Here is a 23,640-nt window from a genome sequence, read left to right on the forward strand (position 1 = left end):
ACATAAGCAACGCCGGTGCCAAAATTAAACCGCTACATTCTGATCCCAGACAAGCAACTCAAGGCAGTTCGCATTTAAAATGCGATCCCTAAAATATCAAACTCAATAAAAAAGTTATTGCAGGTAATAACTACAACCTTTAAGAGCTACGCTTTCCAGGAAACATACATATACAAAGTCATACTACATTGTTAACCAGAGCATTTCTAGGACACCGTGGTCCTTTATGCAATCATATTTAAGATTAATATTTTTTTCCATTACACCGGAATATTAGAAAGCAAAACAGAGACCAGCACCTGCCGGTTCCTCTTCTAACAGCTGGCTGGAAAGTCTGAAGTCCTTGACAGACGACTGAAGCTCTCTGTGTGTCCTCTACTATAACAAATCTGCCATCAAACTGCACATTACTGAAGACTGCAGATGCAGAACAATGCCACTTAAAAGCTGAAGTAACATACAAGAAACCACAAACAAAGCAAAAACAAAATTTAAAGACTTAAGTGTCAGCACTGACCTTAAGGCGATACCGGCTCTTATGGGGACAACTGAAGTAGAGGAGGAGCGTGTCGCTATTAACCCCTGAACTAGGAAGGAATATGCTACAGCTCACTGGTGAGAAAGAGAAAGATTGAATGGGGGTAACCTTGGTTGTAGTTTGGCGCATGCGTTTCTATACTCCTTGAATTGGGTCACCTTTTTTACTTTATACTGTGCGGAGATTTGAGAGGTCATTGATCAAAATTTTCGTAATACAAAAAAACTTTTGTCCCTCGGAAAAAAATGATTTTCTGGTAAATCACTGAGGATTGCAGTCAATTAATAATGTCAAACATTACAGTTTAATACTTATTTTTCTTCAGCAAATTCGTGCTGATGAAAAATATGTTTTTAAGCTAATTTATATAATGTTTAAAACAAAGCAGTAGAGAGCTCTGGTTTCAGCTAAAGGAAAGCCGTTAAATGTAATCATCCATCCATAACCCGTTTTTCCCATTTTTGCACATAAAAGGTAACTAGTTTGCAACAGATCACTAAAGTTTACTTCACCGAAACTTGAAATTGCCCAGTGAAATGAGCACAAACGGTGCACAACACAGAGCAGTGAGATACAGATCTGTATTGCGTTTGTAATCTTTAAAATCATGTTAATTAAGCACCGTGGTTGTGTTGTACTGCTTTTTTTCTCGTGGTGTCCACGGTTTTGATAGGATAGTGAATGACGTTTGACAGGTAGTATTTGGGGGGATATTCTGTGTTGAAAGGTTAACTAAATACAATCTTGAGTGATTTTTTCCCTGTTGCTTACGCGCCCAAGTATACAGTTTTCATAAAAGTATGATTGTCTATCATATTTATTATAACCGATTCTGAATTAATATGCTTTACGCAAAGGTCAAAGGAGTGAAAATACTACTACTGCTGCTTACTCGTTGTGTAGTGATCCTAAAACGACAATGGCAGTTGAATATAATTAAGATTTACCTTAACTGGCCCTGAATTAAAAAACAAAAAGTAGGTTTTACGATTGAAACTATTCCACATTATCTTTAGGATTATCAGAAATGTTCATGTTTCTGCGAAGTTAGATGGCACCTGACTGCCAGTATAATTAGAAGTAGCCATCATTGCCTATTCACACGAAGACAGAAAGAGTAAGTTAGAAGGTGTGTAAGTGCTGTTCCGTTACTAGTAGTCAAGGTCATTAGACTTTCAGAACGTGATACAAGGAAGCCTGATAATGAGACTTTGAACTACAACTTGTCACTGTCTCGTGAAACTGCCACAGTTGACGGAACCGTATAGTTTGGAACATTGTTCTTTTTCCTACTTTGCTGCAGCTAGTTCACTATAAAACCTTTTTGAGTGCCTTGGTCTTTGTTTTTGCATAACCTAAGTGCTTTCTTCCATTTTTAATACAGCCATGTTCTATCTCTTAGGGTTTTAATCATTATCTCTTACCTGCGCCTGAAAGTCCCTGTTTTTGGTTCAGATTCTCAGAATTGAGTCATGGCTTTGGTAATACCCCCTAAAACTGTCAATTTTCAAAGAAAAGCTGGTGGATTACACTAAATAAATAATGGTAGTAATTACAGTTATAAAATACTACTACAGAAAATTCATGACAATTCACTTTGTCTTATTCTTTCAGTATGTCTTAAGTTAATAAATTGTACTAATAATATTTTAAAATGTATCCATGATTGTCACTGATTATTTTGATGTGTCCCTGATTCTGGAGATAAACAGATGAGAACTATGTTTCTAATACCTTGACAGGAATGGACCCCATTCCTAAGTCAGAATACAATTACAGTTCACAAAATTAGTATAGCTTCAGTCTTTGATGTTTGTCAGGAGTGCACTTCTCAGCACCCGCAGTGACCCAGTTGCCTCCTTCTGCATTTCATATGCCATTATCTATATCAGCAACATATTAACGTATTCTTGAAAATTCTATTTTTTTAATTAGATCTGTTTCCCTATTACTGCTGGAACTATCTGGGTGTCTGTATTTCACATTGTTCTATCTCCTCAATGTGATATTTTGCATGATGAGTGGCCAGGCATAGGCTAACATCATGGAGGACTTATGTGCAATAACCTACTTCCCTGATGTACCTGGGAGTCATAGAATGCACCCACAGTGAGATAAAAGCCTGTCTGGTGAGCTGGAAAGAGGTTATATTAACCATAAAGTTTACCACTCCACCCATCAAATCTCATTCCCTCAACTCAACACCTTATATCATGCCACCCAACTTTTCCACTTCTGTCCTTCCTACACCTGTCTTATCCTCACTAAATTCTCCAAATCTGTCTGGCTGTATGTATCTTGTCAGTGGCCCAGCATCTAACCTGCTGGTAGTCTCCGCCCTGGCGACTGATAGCACTGATATCAGTAACCACATCCAACTGGGCACGGTTATTGTAGAGCAGTCAGATTTCTACTAGCTAAATATTGACTGACCATGGAGACAGACAGCTTGCACCACAATCTCATTCTCTGCATGGGAAGACTTGCTATTCTGAACCTTCTGTTTGTAAGGTATTATAATATGTGGGGAAGAATACAGTCTGTAAGGATACAAATACAGGTATATTTCTTACACAAAAGAAAAAACTTGTAGAGAAAACCAGTTTAATAAAAAGCAAATCTTTCGGGCATAACCCTTCTTCAATACTAATACATTCTAGTGCTAGACTCTAAAAGCTTAAATACAGGTCTAAAATCACATGACCAGCAGCCAAATGGAATCATGTGACAAGGAAACAAATAAAATAAAATATATAAATGTGTAAATATATACATATAGATGTATTAAAAAATGTGTATATACACAATATAAAATATTTACTTTTCATTGTTACGTAGCTTTACTAACACAGGTTTTAAACTAACAGTACTGTTTAAACCAGGATGAGTGTCAGCAGCTAATCTCAATATCCATTCAAATTCTTTGAGCTCAAGACGGTTATTAACATCACCACCTCTTTCATTTAAACATAGGGCATCAATCACTCTAAACTTAAATGTATGTTTTTCACTACAAGTATTAATATGTTTACATAGTGCGTTGTTGTCACAATTTCTCCTAATTTCAGAGTTATGATCTATAACACGTTCCTTAAGCTTACGTATTGTTTTCCCCACATAAAATGAACTGCATGAAACACAGGTAGCCAAATAAACCACAAAGGGGGTGTTACAAGTAGCTGTAGTTCTAAAGTTAAATATTTGTCCATTAGTAGGATGTGTAAAGGTATCACTACCACTCCCTAGAATATAAGCACAAGCAACACAGTTAAAGCATGGAAAGGTACCAGTTTTAGCAGCCAATTGTGTATAGCGGGGTCTATAAAAATCTTTATAACAGAGTAAACTTTTAATCGTCCTCATATTTTTATATGTAAAGTGTGGCTTAGTACCCAGTAAGGTTTTTAATTCATCCAATGCCATTAAAATGGGCCAATTTCTATTAATATTTTGTCTAATTGAACTTGACCTACCATTATAAGTTGTGATATACCTTATTTCATGTTGAGTAATGGTATTATTACACTGACTATCTGTGGGGCCAGACCTATCATCCAAGAAAGTGGGTTTCAGTGATGTCCGCCTGGCTTCCATTATATCAGATTTAAGCTTAGAAAGTAAATGCATGTCATATCCACTAGAAGAAAAGTCCTCTACCATATTATCCAATTGTAGGACAAATGTAGTATTATCAGTAGTTAATCTACTCACTCTAATAAACTGTGATTTTGCTACACCTTTGAAAACATGTGGCGCATGCATACTACTGTGATGCGTATATCTTCCATTACTAACATCCTTTCTATAAATACTAGTGTTTAATATGCCATCATTCAACTACCGTCTTGAGCTCAAAGAATTTGAATGGATATTGAGATTAGCTGCTGACACTCATCCTGGTTTAAACAGTACTGTTAGTTTAAAACCTGTGTTAGTAAAGCTACGTAACAATGTAAAGTAAATATTTTATATTGTGTATATACACATTTTTTAATACATCTATATGTATATATTTACACATTTATATATTTTATTTTATTTGTTTCCTTGTCACATGATTCCATTTGGCTGCTGGTCATGTGATTTTAGACCTGTATTTAAGCTTTTAGAGTCTCGCACTTGAATGTATTAGTATTGAAGAAGGGTTATGCCCGAAAGCTTTGCTTTTTATTAAACTGGTTTTCTCTACAAGTTTTTTCTTTTGAGTTCGTGTTTTGCAGCTGGTTTTACTTGTGCTGTTACTGTTTTTGCTGTTATTGGGAATTCCTGTTGGAGGTCTATCTCGCAGCCCTTAGCCTGGATATGGCAGTTGGAACAAGCTTGAATTCTTTAAAGTCTCTGATTAACATTGAGACCAACCCTTTACTGAACTGTGTGGACTCTATAAACTCTGCTGTTCCGACTGATGTTATTCCTGAATCAGAGAATTTGGCAGAGTTTCACAGAATTTTACAACAATTAGAGAGAAAAGTAACTGCATTTAAACGCTTACAGTGGCAGCGTTTTAGCTTCTTAGCTTATGTGGAAAGAGGTATTGTCCCACGTGGGCTTAGGATTCTTAAGATGCCTTCATATGGCAATACTTTTCCTGAACTTTTAAAATCATGGCAACAGTTGAATATCAAGTTGTCTTTAGACTATATGTGTCTAATGAATGATTTCTTTGTTAAAATAGAAGATGAATATAAAAAAGAAATCTTCACTATGGAAAACGCTATTATGGAGCTGTCTGTTTTTTCTAAGTTAATTCATGTCTATCAGCAAATGCTAGATAGACTGCATACCCTCGACATAAGAATGGAAGCTACTAAGAAACGTAAACTTCTACGTGACATTGGGGATTTTCAAAAGGGGAATATTTTCTCTTGGCCTAAATCTGATTATCATACCAGCTCTAATTATCAAAAGTCTATCAATAAAGAAGCACTTGATGCTTTAGACACTTTTGACGAACCTGTATGCACTACTAATGTCATAGAAACACCTACGACTAAAGAGATTCCCCCTAATACAACAACTGATGGGATAATCCAACTTACACCTACGTCTGCAACTAGCAGCGCATGCGCATCTGTTAGAATACGAAGTAAGAATGATGGCGCTGATAACGTGAATACGCTAACTGGAAAAAAGACTCAGCAACTTACTTTTAGCTTTATACCTAAGCGTTTTCAGTTAGAACATCCAGAAGCAGTTGGTAATAAGTCTCCTAAGTCGAGGGGCTTGTTAACTACACAAACTATATCTACAAATAAACGGAAGAATCAAAGCCCTTTAGGACTAAACAAAGTAAGTCGCAAATGAATAGTGTATTAAACCTTTCCACTTTTGAACTACAATCAGCGCACTTTTCGCTTTTTTGTAAAGGTTTCAAGTTTATACCCTATGGTTGTGACAATATTGTTTCTGTTTTAACAGAACTAAAAAATTTTGTTAGAAATCTTAACTTAAGACTCCTATTTGGCAATACTCCTCCACCTGAAAAATGTTGTAAATGTAGTAGCACTTTTATGCCAGTCAGTGTTCCTGTACTAAAGGCTTTCCATGACATCTGCGAGTTTCAGATTAGAGAACTTTATCTAAAACCTGTTAAAAACAAGGCATACAATTTAAGCTTCTCTGAGTACAAAGCTTTAAAAAGTTTACAACAGTGTAATGACATTATTATAAAACAAGCTGATAAAGGTGGCAAGGCTGTCTTAATGAATCGTGATAATTATTTTTCAGCTGTTTCTCTGCTATTAAATGATGATACTGCCTTTAAAGTTATCACCAAAACTGATGTAAAAAATGTATAAGTTATGTGAACATGGTTGTGTATGAGCTGCAGCTTAATAATGACATTGATATTGATCTTTTTAACTACTTTACAGTACCTTGTCCTCTGATTCCACGTTTATATGGGATCCCTAAGATTCATAAATCCCTGGAAAATCCACCAATTAGACCCATTGTCTCTGGAGGTGGTTGGGTTACTGAACCCATATCAGTTTATTTACATAGACAATTAGAAGTTTATTTACCTAAATGTGGCTCTATTTTAAAGGATACTTGTGATCTATTATCAAAGCTACGGGTATGGTATAACAATGTAAAAACTGACTTAAACACTAAGAAACACTATTTAGTGATGCTTGACATCATGTCCCTCTTTACAGTTATCCCCAATGATGTGGGAATAGAATTACTTAGAGATTTTTTGTCTTCTCAACCTTGTCCTGACCATAGGCTCATTAGTAATATTTGCTGCCTTATGGATGTAGTTCTGAGAAACAATGTGTTCATGTTTAACAATTCTCTATTTCTTCAGCTAACCGGTATAGCTATGGGCACATCCGTGGCAAATACATACGCCAATTTAGTGCTTTATCAATGGGAATGTAATTATTTGTTTAATGCACAAAATCTGTTTCTTAGTAACATTAGTTTCTACCAGCGATTTGTAGATGATTGTCTACTAATATGGAATGGTACTTTGGATGATTTGAATATTTTCATTGATTATTTAAATTCTAGCACTAACTTTTTGAAATTTAAAATGGAAGTGTCTGATAGTAGCATATGTTTCTTAGATGTTAAACTGCAGTTGAATGATGGCATATTAAACACTAGTATTTATAGAAAGGATGTTAGTAACAGAAGATATACGCATCACAGTAGTATGCATGCGCCACATGTTTTGAAAGGTGTAGCAAAATCACAGTTTATTAGAGCGAGTAGATTAACTACTGATAATACTACATTTGTCCTACAATTGGATAATATGGTAGAGGACTTTTCTTCTAGTGGATATGACATGCATTTACTTTCTAAGCTTAAATCTGATATAATGGAAGCCAGGCGGACATCACTGAAACCCACTTTCTTGGATGATAGGTCTGGCCCCACAGATAGTCAGTGTAATAATACCATTACTCAACATGAAATAAGGTATATCACAACTTATAATGGTAGGTCAAGTTCAATTAGACAAATTATTAATAGAAATTGGCCCATTTTAATGGCATTGGATGAATTAAAAACCTTACTGGGTACTAAGCCACACTTTACATATAAAAATATGAGGGCGATTAAAAGTTTACTCTGTTATAAAGATTTTTATAGACCCCGCTATACACAATTGGCTGCTAAAACTGGTACCTTTCCATGCTTTAACTGTGTTGCTTGTGCTTATATTCTAGGGAGTGGTAGTGATACCTTTACACATCCTACTAATGGACAAATATTTAACTTTAGAACTACAGCTACTTGTAACACCCCCTTTGTGGTTTATTTGGCTACCTGTGTTTCATGCAGTTCATTTTATGTGGGGAAAACAATACGTAAGCTTAAGGAACGTGTTATAGATCATAACTCTGAAATTAGGAGAAATTGTGACAACAACGCACTATGTAAACATATTAATACTTGTGGTGAAACACATACATTTAAGTTTAGAGTGATTGATGCCCTATGTTTAAATGAAAGAGGTGGTGATGTTAATAACCGTCATGAGCTCAAAGAATTTGAATGGATATTGAGATTAGCTGCTGACACTCATCCTTGTTTAAACAGTACCGTTAGTTTAAAACCTGTGTTAGTAAAGCTACGTAACAATGTAAAGTAAATATTTTATATTGTGTATATACACATTTTTTAACACATCTATATGTATATATTTACACATTTATATATTTTATTTTATTTGTTTCCTTGTCACATGATTCCATTTGGCTGCTGGTCATGTGATTTTAGACCTGTATTTAAGCTTTTAGAGTCTAGCACTTGAATGTATTAGTATTGAAGAAGGGTTATGCCCGAAAGCTTTGCTTTTTATTAAACTGGTTTTCTCTACAAGTTTTTTCTTTTGAGTTCGTGTTTTGCAGCTGGTTTTATTTGTGCTATATTTCTTACACAACAGTTTATACAGTCATCTGCCCCTGTGTTTAACAAAACTCACACCACAAATACCAATGTAGCATTTCCATCACCCCCTCTCAAGGTAACAATGTAACCAGTATGCTTGTTATGCTCAGCCTACATTTGACTACACCCAACAGGGGACTTCATTCAGATATCCTAGTCACATATTTTCTGAGTGATAGTTGCTCATTGCCGACCTTGCATTTAGTATGCCATTCACTGCATTGGATTGTATGCATTAACATCTACTCTATGTATCTTTATAGCTGCAGACCACACTTAGCAAAAGACAAAATTGATACATAGGCAGACCACCTGCAGACAAGGTATAGGTACCTCAACCAGTGGTGGATTGCAGATAATTTTAGCAGCATGTACTACTATGCAGTCATATGTTACATGAATGTACTCTGTGTATCCTGTTTTACTGGGGTGGTGCTGACTATATCTGCAATACTGTGCTGATTCCTTTGGTATTAAATACCAGCAAACTGTACTGTAGCTAGTGACAGGCGCTTACAGTCCATATATAAAATATTAATAAAAAAGGCTAAAAAAACACAGGAGTCTTCTTATTTCGGCTGTTCCCATTAGGGGGTCACCACAGCGGATCATCTGTTTCCATTTCTTCCTGTCCTCTGCATCTTCCTGTGTCACACCAACCACCTGCATGTCCTCTTTCACCACATCCATAAACCTTATCTTAGGCCTTCCTCTTTTCCTCTTACTATCCTTAGCATCCTTCTCCCAATATACCCAGCATCCCTCCTCTGCACATGTCCAAACCAATGCAATCTTGCCTCTCTGGCTTTGTCTCCAAACTGTTCAACCTGAGGCATCCCTCTATACTTATTCCTAATCCTGTCCATCTTCATCACACCCAATGCAAATCTTAACATCTTTAACTCTGCTTCCTCCAGCTCTGACTCCTGCCTTTTTGTTAATGCCACCGTCTCCAACCCATTTAACATAGCTGGTCTCACTACCCTCTTGTAGGTCTCCCTTTCACTCTTACTGGTACCCGTCTGTCACAAATCACTCCTGACATTCTTCTACACCCACTACACCCTGCCAAAAGTATTTAAATTCATCCACATTCACTAACTCTACTCCCTGCCTGCATTCTCACCATTCCTCTACCCTCCCTGTCATTTACACACATATATTATGTCTTAGTCCTGCTGACCTTCATTCTTCTCCTCTCTAGAGCATATCTCTACCTCTCCAGGTTCTCCTCAACCTGCTCCCTACTCTCACTACAGATCACAATGTCATCGGCAAACATCATAGTCCACGGGGACTCCTGTCTGATCTCATCTGTCAACCTGTCCATCACCATTGCAAATAAGCTGATCCTTGATGTAATCCCACCTCCACCTTAAATGCATCTGTCACTCCTACTGCAGACCTCACCACTGTCACACTACCCTCATATATATCCTGTACCACTCTTACATGCTTCTCTGCCACTCCCAACTTCCTCATACAATATCACAACTCCTCTCTAAGCACCCTGTCATATGCTTTCTCAGTCCAGAAAGACACAATGCAACTCCTTTTGACCTTCTCTATACTTATCCATCAACACATTCAGAGCAAACATTGCATCTGTAGTGCTCTTTCCCACCATGAAACCATACTGCTGCTCACTAATCATCATCTCCCTTCTTAACCTTAACCACTATTCTTTTCCTTAACTTCATGCTGTGACTGATCATTTTTTTCAGTCTGTAATTACTACAGCTCTGCACATTACCCTTATTCTTAAAAATTGGTACCAAAACACTTCTCCACTCCTCAAGCATCCTCTCACTTTCCAAGATTTCATTAAACAATCTGGTTAAAAACTCCACTGCCATCTCTCCTAAACACCTCCATGCTTCCACAGGTATGTCATCTGGACCAACAGCCATTCCATTCTTCATCCTCATCATAGCTGTCCTTACTTGCTCCTTGCTAATCCGCTGCACTTCCTGATTCACTATCCCCACATCATCCAACCTTCTCTCTCTCTCTCTCATTCTCTTCATTCATCAGCCCCTCAAAGTACTCTTTCCATTTGCTCAACACATTCTCCTCATTGTGAGTACATTTCCCTCATTATCCTGTATCACCCTTACCTGCTGCACTTCTTTCCCAGCTCGGTCCCTCTGTCTATTCAATTGGTACAGATCCTTTTCTCCCTCCTATGTGTCCAGCCTTTCATACAACTCTTCATTTGCCTTATTCTTAGCCTTTGCCACCTCTCTCGTTGCCATACACCTCATTTCCTTATACTCTTGCCTACATTTTTCATCTCTCTGACAATCCCACTTCTTCACCAACCTCTTTCTCTGTATACTCTCAAGTACTTCCTGGTTCAACCACCAAGTCTTCTTGTCCTCCTTCCTCTGTCCAGATGTCACACCAAACATCTTTCTAGCTGTCTTCCTTACCAGCTCTGCTGTACTTACCCAGCTATTTGGTAACTCTTCACTGCCACTCAGGGCCTGTCTTAACTGTTTCCTGAACTCCACCTCACAATCACCCTTTTTTAACTTCCACCACTTGATCATTGGCACTGTCCTCATACTCCTCCTCCTCCTCTTATTGATCACCGTCATTCTGCAGACCACCGTCCTATGCTGCCTAGCTGCACTTTCCCCTGTCACCACTTTATAGTCTCCAATCTCCTTCAAACTGACACTCCTGCATAAGATATAATCCACCTGTGTGCATCTTCCTCCACTGTTGTATGTCACCCTATGCTCCTCCCTCTTCTTAAAATAAGTATTCACCACAGCCATGTCCATTCTTTTCACAAAACCCACTATCATCTGACCTTCTGCATTCTTCTCCTTAACTCCATACCTACCCATCACTTCCTCATCACTTCTGTTCCCTTCACTAACATGCCCATTGAAATCTGATCCAATCACCACTCTTTCACCTTTAGGTACACTCACTACCACTTCATCCAACTCACTACAAAATGTTTCTTTCTCATCCATCGCACGCCTAACTTGAGGAGCATATGCACTAACAACATTCATCATCACACCATCAATTTACATTTTCATTAACATCACTCTATTCGACACTCTTTACACAGGAGTAAAAGAGAAAAAAAAACACCTTTTTATTTAGAGCATTCATCCTCAGTATTTACAGTGGACTTCATCAGAAAAAGAAACCCAAGTTAAAACAAAGCTATGTTATACTACCCTTAAAGTCATGTGATGAAAACCATATGACTATGAGAAACTCAATACAAAAGCATATTTAAAAACAAATAAAATAAATAGTGTCACAAATTATTACAAAACATTAACAGTTCTGAGAAGATAGTTATGTATAAGTAAAATTACAACCTCATAATTTGGCTGCCTAATATGTAACAAACTCTTGACAGAAATATTGTTATTCAGCCCAGAGGAACAATAAGAACTGGGTTTTATTTGCCCTGAAACCTCAATGTCTGATAACATTTTCAACCACAAAATCCAAGAAGTTTTTAAAATTAACCCACACAATAAAATATTTATAAAGTGCATTATGTAGATATTTTTAAATGCTGTAATAGCGTTTGTATATGCTCTTTCTAAAACCCTTTTTGTTTTACCTGTATAAAAGGCATTGCAAGACAGACATTCAACAATGTAAACCACACCCATGGTTTGACAGTTACAGTGTCCTGCACATTTTATAACAACTGTGGGGTGGTATTAATAGACATATCTAATTCTTCATAAATGTAGTAATATTGTGTATGACTGCCACATTTAACCATCCCACAGAGGGCTGTCATATGTCAGCCATTCAACATTCTTTTTACGTTTTGCACACAAAAGAGGATTCCTTGCCCAGTTTGTTAACAAAAAACTCAGAATACAAATACTCCAGTTGTTGATAATAATATCTTTAATGAAATTGCCACATGAAGAGTAAGGAAGAATCACAGTCTTATTAAAATTGTTGTTGGTTTGTGTATTAATGACCACCATATTGATTGTCCAATCACTAGTCAAAATAGGAAGGTACCATAGGTCCCTGTAACTAAGGACCTCATCAAAACTTTTCTGAATAAAAATTTCTGGATAATTTCCCTTTAACAATGCATTTTTAAAGTTTGCTTTCTCTCCTGAAAATAAATCATCTCTAGAAATAAATCTGGGAAGGCTCACGTATTGGCTTTTGATAAGGTTACAGTTCTGTCAAATTAGATAGCTACTGTTGTAGTACAAATAACAATTAGAAAATGTTGAAGTCCTAAAAAATAGTGGAGAAAAAAGTGAAGTCAGTGTTCTAGTTATACAATTTAATATCCAAATAACTAATTTCATCAGATGACCAAGTATAAGTAACCCTTAAAAAATAGTGGCTGCTTCTAAATAACAAAAAAGAAAAGAAAAAAAAAAGAACTTCATGTAATTCATCCAGCTTGCCATTTCATAACTTAAAAGAGCCATCAAGATACCAAAGGTGTAGCCTACGTTTATCATGATAATCCAAGTTAAAAATATAATTGACCTCCCAGTGGCATAATACTAAGTTGGCAGAAACAGCTGCACAAGTGGCACCCATTGTAACCCCCTTAGTTTGATGACATGGAAAACCCCTTCACTTCATAATCACATGTGAAATAACATAATCTCACACAAATAGGTTCATGGGTAGGTAATAGGCTATTGGCCCAAAGGCCTAAGTAAGCCTAGCCAACAAGGTCCCTGGCTTACGCCACCCAAGTTATTTTCCTGTTCCACTGTCAGGCAGAGCCACAGAAGTGATCCCCAGGGTGTATTTCCTATTTCCCATCCAATCATCAAGATTTTTCTTGAAGAGTGGTAATGAGGAACTTTGCTTGACATAGATGGGTAGCTTGTTCCAAAGTATAGGAAGTCTCTGGGACAGGACTCTATCCCTCCAGCATGTCATGTTTATTGTGGTGACAAGGTTTAGGTCCCTAGAGCATGTAGCTCAGAGGGATTGGGATTTATTTAGGTGTAGCATGTCCAACAGCTCTGGATTTGACATAGCTTTATATGTTAGGCAGAGATCACCTCAGAGTATGCAATATGCTACGGAGTAAAGATGGAGTTTTTTGAGATGGTCAGTGTAGGGCATCTGTTTGAGGCCAGTAATCCTCTTTGTGAGGTACTTCTGTGGCCTTTCCAGCTGCTGCAGATGTCTTGTGAGGTGCATTCCAAAAGGGGCATTGCACTCTATAATGGGTCTAATGAGTGTCGAGTAGAGAAGAACAATGACCTCTTTTTTCCTGGATGAGAACTCTTTTGTGATGAGGTGTGCCATGTAGAAGGACTTCCTGACTACTGTGGTGATATGATTATCAAAGGAGAGACTACTGTCCACCTGGGTCCCAAGGTCTCTTATCACACATTCAGTGTTAAGTAGACTACTGCCTATGTGGTAGTTCGTGGGTACAGAGTTTTTACCAAAGGGGATGACAATGCACATTTTGGTATTGAGCTTGAGGCCATGGCTAGTGAGGCCCTTCTGTAGGATGTCCACATCATTTGGGGACTCAACTATGGCTCCTAGTTTGCAGTCATCTGTGAACTTCATTAGCCAGAGGCCTGCTGTTTAGCCTGCACTTCAGAGAAGTAGATACCAAACAGGAGAGGTCCCAGGACTGAACCCTGTCGTACTCCCCATGTCACTGGTTTGAAGTCAGATTTGGAGTCTGCAACTTTTACAGTGTGGGTTCTGTCAGTGAGCCATTTGGCAACCCATTTTATGACATAGGGATTTATACCTAGTTAGTGCATTTAGCTATAATTCCAGAATGGGGGATGGTGTCAAAAGCCTTGGCGAGGTCAAGACAGGCTGTGTGAATCACCTTATACTCATCTATAGCTTTGGTGACTGCCTCAAAAAAGTCGATCAGGTGCAGGAGGCATGATCTGCCTTTCACAAACCCGAACTGGGTGGGGTCCAGGTTTAGAGGTTACCAATGTCTTTGTTTATGAATTCCATGATGATATGTTCCATGGCCTTGCAGACCAGGCTCATCAAGCTAATAGGGAGATAGTTCCCGAGATCAGTGGTGGCTCCCTCTTTATGGAGTGGGATAACTGTTGCTGTGCACCATTCAGTGGGCACAAAGCCTGATGTGAGGCTATGAATGAACATGGTGCTTAGGTGGGGAGCCAGTTCATTCTGAAATTCATGCAAAACGCAGCCTGGGATGTTATCAGGTCCCATGGATGCTGTGTTTTTGGCTTTAGAGACTGCAGCTTTTACCTGCGTAGTTGTTATTACAGCAGTGGTGTTTAGTGATGGCGGCCCAGATTAGGCCAGCTGTCTGGTGTGTCACAGACATGCAGATAGAAAATAGTTATAAAATGTGAACATAATAAATAGAATTGGGAAGATAAATTACTGCTTCCCATGGTAAATGGTGAGGTGGCCCCATGAAAGAACAATGGAACATCTAGTCAGCTGTTCCTGTCTGCTCAACATGCATTACAAGAAGGCTCCATGATGAAAAATAAAGCATTTGGATTTCATTGTTGCCTTTTTCCAAACTTCTCACTCTACAGGTATCACTTAAATTAAGTTATTTGTGGTTCAGTTTGGTAAACTAGCATACTAACTGGTAATGTGACTATTTGCTCTAAAGCAAGTGTGTATGTGTATGTTTGAGTGTGTGTGTGTGTGTGTGTGTGTGTGTGTGTGTGTGTGTGTGTGTGTGTGTGTGTGTGTGTGTGTGTGCATTCTTCCTGTATAGATATGGGCCCTTTAGGAGGTGGGGGGGTAATGTTAGTACTGAACCTATCTGCCAGGGTGTTGGCAATATCAGTTGGTTCTGTAATTTTCGTGCCGTTGTGGTGTAGCTCAGAGCAGATCTGGGTGTTGCCACTGAGATTCTTGACATAGCTGTAGAATGCTTTGTGGTTGTCCTTAGAATCAGTGGCAATTTTGTTTTTGCAGCTAGCTTTGGAGGATCTTATAAGGGATCTCAGCTTCTTACTGAGGCTGACCAGGGAGCACCTCCACTCATGGGATTTTACTCTCTTTTGCAACAGTTTCTTCCTTCTATTGTACAGTTTGTTTATGGCAGGAGACCACCAGATTGGCTTTATTTTTGGAGAATAGTATCCGGGTACTGTTTGGGATAGCACAATCTATGCACTCGTGTAAGTGCTTATAGAGTGTATTTGTGTAAGATTCAGCAGTCGTAACTATATTGTCCATCTGCATGGGTGCAAACACATTTTTTTCAGGAGGAAATAGTCACATGAAATACTTTATTTGTGCCCAAAAAGTGCACGCACACACACACACACACACACACACACACACACACACACACACACACACACACACACACACACACGTACACATGTACACATGTACACACACACGTACACACATACTCAAACATACACATACACACTTGCTTTAGAGCAAATGGTCACATTACCAGTTAGTATGCTAGTTTACCAAACTGAACCACAAATAACTTAATGTTAAGTGATACCTGTAGAGTGAGAAGTTTGGAAAAAGACAAAAATGAAATCCAAATGCTTTATTTTTCATCATGGAGCCTTCTTGTAATGCATGTTGAGCAGATAGGAACAGCTGACTAGATATTCCATTGTTCTTTCATGGGGCCACCTTACCATTTACCATGGGAAGCAGTAATTTATCTCCCCAATTCTATTTATTATGTTCACGTTTTATAACTATTTTCTATCTGCATGTCTGTGACACACCAGACAGCTGGCCTGATCTGGGCCGCCATCACCAAACACCACTGCTGCAGAAGAAGCTGAAAGCCTTTAAAAACATCCTTGTCAACCCCTGATTCACTCATCCTTTCAGGTCAACAAGCCCATATTTTCCTGTATTGTATGTCCTCCTCTTCTTACATGAGCCTCATGGTTGGAAAGGCTTTATTAATCATCAAAGATTGTGTCTCATGAAATAGAACATTCGTGAACAGTAATGCAAGTATTGAATTAGAAGTGCTTGGTGGCCAGCTTCAAGAAAATAAGTGGGATAATATTTAGGAGGAAGGTCTTACATTATTTTAGCAGGTTCTATTTCAGGAGTCTGAGCTAGAGCATGATATGGCCACTTTAGTCTGTGAGTTGATAATTATTGTTTTGGATGATAATTTTTTGTGGTTTGTGGGTGAATATTATCAACAAATCAAGGGTGTCGCCATGGGGGCAGTATGCTCACCTGTGTATGCCGACTTATTGCTTCTGGGTTGGTAGAACACTTATGTGGTAAATTGTTCTTTTTGGGGTAATATAAAATTGTATTTACACTATTTGGATATTTTTATTCTGTGACAAGGCCCTGAGCAAGAAATAATAAGGTTTATACAATATCTCAACTCCAGTACTGAATTTTTGGATTTTACATATCAGTATGATTTGAATGGAATTAATTATTTGGATACCTATATTTCCAATGGGGACACTGATTTTAGGTCCAGGATATATAGAAAAAATACCTTTTGTAACACATATTTGCACTTTGAGAGCAATCATCCACTGGGACAGAAAAATTATTGTCAAGGGTCAAACCATTAGAGTAGCACGTATGACCTCACACTTTGAAGATGCGAGCCCAGAGTTGGAAAAGGTCTCGAATGTGTTTCAGGAGAGAGGGTATCCCAGTGCTTTAGTGGATGGAATACTTAGTGATGTATATGGAAAATGGGGCACCTTCTATAAGCCACTTCTAGGGGTAGGTTTGACTAAGAATAATGATGGTCAGGGTCCCCCACATGGTTGTCAGAAAGTGAATTATGATAAAACCTGTGTCTTACAATTTAATAATAATACTAATAGAGTGAGGAAAGCATTGGAAATGAATTGGAATATCTTCAGAACTTACTGTGAGATATTTTAAGTGGGTGAAACACCTATGTTTGTCAACAAAACAGGCATGAATTTAAAAAAGCTATTTGAAATTAAACTAGATAGGACATATATGAGTTGTTCAGGAACTAGAGCATGTGGTAGGTGTGCACAATGATCCTATATTATTAAACAAGACAGTATAGTTTGGAATAATAATTTGAAGAGTAGAATATTTTTCAGGAAGGGGAATTGTAGCACTACAGGGGTGATTTATTTGGCGGTCTGTATGACATGCACCCAGTTCTATGTGGGTAAAACTGATAGCATGCTAAAGAATAGGGTTTATGAACATAACAATAACATAAAAAATAAGAAATTAACCAATGTTGTATATAAACATTCTCTATCATGTGTGGGGTTTGTAAAATTTATTTTTGGGATTCTTGATATTATTAGAATGAACCCTAGAGGTGGGGACTGGAAAAATCTTTTAAAGAAAAAAGGAAACACACTGACAGCTTAAACTGGCTGCAATGTTTCCACCTGGTTTGAATGACACTATATCTATTGTTCCTATGCTAATGGAGAGAGCCAATAAGTTTTTTTAAAATGTTTTTTAAAATTAATTTTTGATGTAAAGTGATTTTTATATTATTTCAACATAATTGTTCAGGTTTTAGGGGTTCAGCATTGTATTGTATGTATTTCTATGTATTTAACACAGTTTAGAATTTATGGATGTATTTCTTTAATTCTTTAATTTTATGTGCAGGGGTGTTTGATGAGGTGAATTATGATGTCATTAATTAGGTGTATTTAAATGTTGAATTTAATATGGCAGTTTGTATTCTGATGAAGTCTCTTTCATGAGATGAAAGTGCTAAATATGATTAAATCTACTTGAATTATAAATTGCTGGTGTTTTTTGTGGTTTGGATGGTTACATTTTTATTTTTAAGTGATTCCTGGTTTTATTAGTTGGTGTAGTATCTCAGAATGTTCCACAACACTGTAATGTCCTTTTCTGGTTATTTCAGATATAAAATAATATCCTTTCCAAGTACAGCCAACTTTTCTTGACTACTATACCAATTATATCATTGAATTTCTGAGTTCCTTATTTTCTTTGCCGGTGGTTTTAAATATAGTGCAAATAACAAAGGAGAAAGAGGATACCCCTGCCTGGCTCTTCTGCTCAAGCCAAAATTATCAGAGAGGAACCCACCCACTTTGATTTTTGCCTCCAATCCCTCATATAGCTTCCTAATCAACCTTATAATTTTATCAGGAAATGCAAATGCTTCCATTGCCTTGCTTATAAAGTCCCAGCTTACTCTGTCAAATGATTTCTCTGCATCAAGACCCACCAACAACAGTGGTATTTTCTTACATTCTGCTTCCCTCTAGATCATCAGTGTTCTGTTAATGTTGTCAAATATTTACATCCCCTCCACAAAACCACATTAATCCATATCTATCAAGTTGGCATCACTTTTGCTATTCTTTTAGCCATTATAGATGTAAACAAGTAATCATGGCTTAGTATTGAAATGGGGCTGTATGAAACTGGATCTGATGGATCTTTTCCCTCTTTAGGTATTACAGCTACCACCGCTTTCTTCCAGGATGTTGGTATTTCTCCTCCTCTTAAATACTGTTAAACAAAACTTCCAGATCTTTAGCAGTTTTTTCACCTTCTAGCTTCCAATCTTCCACAGAAATACTGTCTATTCCTGAGGACTTTCCTGTTGATTGGTTATACATCACCATTTTTATCTCATCTCCTCCTATCCTAACTGTTAGTAATTGAGCCTCCTCTGCCTGTAACCTTGGCATATTTAATTCTTCTATAAACATTTCCATTTGTACCTTTTCTTGATATACATATTTCTCTGCTTTATACAGACTTTCACAGAATTTCCAAAACATTTCTAATACCTCTACAGGATCTCTTATTACCTTTCTTGTTATAGGCTCCCTAAGTTTGGAGACAGCCATTTTTACTTTCTGTTGCCTGAGTCATTGTGTTAAAAGTTTTTGTGCTCTAGAGTTATTATCAAAAAACATTTGCTTAACAGCAGACTTTCTAAACTCATGCATATTATCAAGATAATCCCTTATTTTCTATTTAGCATTCTGCAGTTGCTTCTCTTCTTGTTCTGTGAGATTCCCTCTATTCTGCAATACTTTAACATTTACCAGTCCTTCTAAATAATTTTTGTTACTTCTTAACTCTATCTCCCTTTCTTTTATTTCCACCCTATTTGTCCCCACTCCTTAGCTATATTTTCAGAAGAAATTTCTATCTTCTCTAATAGCGCCTGAAAAAATGTCCACTACCCATTCCTTAAATTCCTCTCTTTTCAACAGATAGGTGGGAAAATGCCAGAGTCTCATTTTTTTCATTACTCTCTGTTTTTATTTTATTTATTATTGGCACATGATCTGGAATAGTTATTGGGTGCATATAAAGACCTTCAATTAAATGCAAACGTTCCTGTGAAATGTAAATTCTGTCTAGCCTAGCCCATTTTTTGTATCTTGAGGAATAATATGTAAATTCACTCTGAACTCCTAGTACTGAATTCACATCTTCCATGTTGAATATTGTCATAAATTTCTTCAAAAGGCTGCCCTCCTTTGTTATACTTTTACTTCTGGGCCCCCCAAATAAATCTTTATTGCTGCAAATCAAATTCCAGTCCTCACCTATAAGTAATATTCCTTGATGAAAGCTGATAATCTCTCCCAGAATTTTCTTAAGCTCCATTATAGCAGTTTTAGGTGGAATATAAATACATGCCAATGTAATCCTCCTCTCTTGCCAGTAGCCCCTTAGTGCTACAAATTTATCATTATTATATTTTTATCCTCTTATAGGACTGTTGAAGCTCCTCTTGCAATTAATATAAGTATTCCTCTTTCCCTTTGTCCCAGGTATTCTGCTGAATATCCATCCTGAAAACCTTTCTTTATCAAATTTATGTTCAGTTCTTTCCAAGTGTGTATCCTCTAGTATAGCTATCTGCACTCTACATTTTAAATATAGTTCACTACTCTTTCTTTTTTGTATTTATCTGTGAGCTCACTGACATTTAAAGACATTGCAGAAAGTATTGTACTAAAATTATTATTATCACCTTTTATGTATAACAGTTTTTTGTTAAATATCTAGTTTCAGCTTTTGTGTTACATGCACACACTGTTTGGCAGGTTGAAATTTTACACACTTGTTTCTTGTAATATCCATTTGAGCCTATGTCACATCTTGCAAAACTTTTTGTTAAATTGATAGCCCTCAAATGAAAAAAAATAAACACAACCCCAATACCCACCTAAAACCAATTAACTGAATACTAACACACAAAACTATGTACATTTTCAAATACTGAAGTTTTAACCTCGTAATAGGAAAAAATGTATAAACTGACAGCCACACTCACAGACTTGAGTTAAACTAAAAGAAAGGTTATTCATGCTAGGATGCATGATGCAGCCTGTGCTTCTAAGTGCTGTTTGGCTTTGTCTTATCTTTATAGCTTTCCCAGAAGAGAAAACACTTGAATGCTTTCAGAGAACATTATCTCCTAGCCAATTTCTCTTTTTCTTTCTAGCCAATTTCTCTTTATCAGATTATAGTCAATTTATTTTTATCAGAAAAAAACTTATAATATTCAATATTCTTTTTCATTTAATTGCTTTCTCTTAAAACCTGTTACTAGATCAATCTAAGAGCCTTAATCCAGTCATTCCCAGACATAAGAATGAGACAAAGCACATTATTTTTTCTTCTGCCATGTTCTTTTAACCAGATTTTATTTATTTTATTATTATCTTTTTACATCACAGTGTCTTCATTTCTTAAAAATGAACAATGAGAAAAAGAGAAGAAGGAAGAAAGAAATAAGAAAAGAAAAAAAGAATAATATTACATTTAAAAACAACATAAACAGCATTACTTTATAGCATGCAAAGAAAATAATGCACTATGAAAATAGTACTATTAAGAAAAAAATTGTTTTACTTGCAGTTACCTTTCCTTGTCCTCTTCCCCTCCCCTATAATGACATGAAGTAGGGCATATACTTTAGAGTCCCCAACAAGTCCAACAAAATCCAAAAAAGCTCAAAATTTCCAGATGTTCTTGTTCTGTCATATTTTACTAATATAATTATTGCTTTGTAATCTCTCATTAGTCATTTTCCAAGTTACTGGTTTTATTCATGTTCATCTCCATCTCCCAAATCACGTCACTGTTTAATTTCCAATGTACTCTAGATTCTTCTATTCAGCACTTATGGTCCCTTCCGTCTGTCCAGCATTTTCAAAAAGGTTTCAGTGGCACAGTCTATATGTGGTCTTTATTACCAGAAAAAACAATAAGCAGACTCTACTTCTATTTCACAGCTCACTTTTTGTTGAACAAAGTTTTGTGTTTCTTCCTCAGCATGTACTTAATCAAAAAATGATATTTTGTCCCTCCAGTGAAGAATATTTTAAAGATAGCTGGATACAACAGTTTGAATCTCATGCCTGCTTCTCAACATTCCCTGAATAGTGGAATAAATTTACTCCTCTTCTGACTGATGTACAATGAATAATCATTCTCCACAAACGCTCTGCTATCTCCCACTTTTAGTACTTTGTCCTTCTGCCACAGTTTTGTCAGAATCAACTCCTTTTGCTGAGTAGATTGCATCTTTACTAGTAAAGGTCTAGGTTGCTTTCTCATAGCCAGGTTTGGAGCATGCACACAATGTGCCCTTTCAATTAACAACTCCGGCTGTGGAATACCAGTCCAGTTGTTTATTTGTACTTTCATAAAATTAATGTGACACGATGCAAAAATGTGAATTGAAATGTTATAAATGTAACAACATTGGTCATTTATGTGTGGATTGCAAAAGTAAAAATAAGAGTAAGGAAAAAAGAGAAGAAAATGAACAAAGAGAGGACATTTTAGAAGTAGAGGAAATAGATGAGAAATTAGATGAGAAAAAATAATAAAGAGAACATAGAAGGAGGGTTCTGAAATAAGTTATGAATATATAAATTGGGAGTTAGTCAAATAAAAAAAAAGAATTGTATTGGTAAAAGACAGAAAAGGGAAATATAAAGGGATAATTACAAAATAAAAAAAGTGAAATTGATAAAAAAAGAATATACACTCTTCATAAAGGTGGCAGCAACTCCAATATCCCAAGCTTCCATCCTATCACCATTCTTTCCCCCATCTCTAAAATACTAGAGAAGTGCATTCATACCCAGATCCTAAGTCATCTAGTAAAACACCCACTGCTTTCCCCCACTCAACATGGCTTTAGGCCTGGACATAAAACCAACAACTGTCCTCATTTCCTTCTTGGACACAGTAAACAGAGCAAACTTGATATGCTGGCTCCTTAGTCTCTGCCCTCTTTCTTGATTTATCAAAGGCATTTGACACTATTTCCCACTCCCTACTGCTTACTAAACTCTCTGACCTTGGCCTATCTCCCCCTACCCTACAATGGTTTACTATCTCAGCAATAGGCAGCAAACTACCATATGGCAGCACTCTCCTTCCCTTTTCATCAATACAAATACAGGTGTTCCCCAAGGTTCAATTTTGGGTCCCCTCCTATTCAGTATTATATTTGTCAATAACTTTCATACCACTCATACCCACTGTACTGTCATCCAATATGCAGATGACTCAGCTATCATCTGCTCTTCTAAATCTGCCACTGTATTACAGCATCTTACCCAAGAAGCTTTTACCTCCACTAAAACTTGGATGTCTCAAAACCATCTCTCCATTAACCCCAATAAAACAAAACACTTAATATTCACCCCTACAAAATCTAGCCCTGTTGACAAGTCACTACTCACTGTTCATTCCCAAAACAACACTATCATTGAAGTTGTCCCTAGTACCAAATTGCTAGGTGTCATCACTGAAGACAAATTCACTTTTGACTTTCACTCATTGTTCATTCCCAAAACAACACTATCATTGAAGTTGTCCCTAGTACTAAATTGTTAGGTGTCATCATTGATGACAAATTCACTTTTGACTTTCACATCTACAATAACATAAAAAAAAAACATCAGAAACTAGGTGCCGTTTATAGGCACAACTATTTTCTTAGCCTCTCCACTAAAAAGGCCCTGGCATCATCCTTCCTGCTTCCAACTCTGCTACTGCTATACGGTGCTCCCATCCTCACCAATCTACAATCTTCCTTAAAAACTAAACCCTACAACAAAGTCGCTTAATTTGTTACAAATGCAAAATTTTCTACCCACCACTGCTCCCCTCTGCATCAACTAAAATCTCTAGAATCCCCTCACCATATGACTTATCTACAACTAAACACAGCCCACAAGATAATCTATCGACCT

The 23,640-nt window shown here is 37.0% G+C and overlaps 1 protein-coding gene across 2 annotated transcripts in view; it reads right to left on the reverse strand.

The window, feature by feature from the left end:
- NNT (nicotinamide nucleotide transhydrogenase) overlaps positions 1-623 on the reverse strand; it is a 1,308,245-nt gene extending 1,307,622 nt beyond the window's left edge. Inside the window, exon 1 of one of the 2 annotated variants that reach the window (XM_044076912.1) lies at positions 518-623. The gene's annotated coding sequence lies outside the window, so the exon portion shown is untranslated. Of the gene's footprint in view, positions 1-299; positions 431-517 lie in introns of those variants that run through there. The other variant, XM_044076918.1, reaches the window with a different exon arrangement.
- Positions 624-23,640: the final 23,017 nt, after the last annotated feature.

Source organism: Protopterus annectens, chromosome 1.part1 (genome assembly GCF_019279795.1).
Source record: "Protopterus annectens isolate FY-2018-M chromosome 1.part1, PAN1.0, whole genome shotgun sequence".
NCBI lineage: Eukaryota > Metazoa > Chordata > Ceratodontiformes > Protopteridae > Protopterus > Protopterus annectens.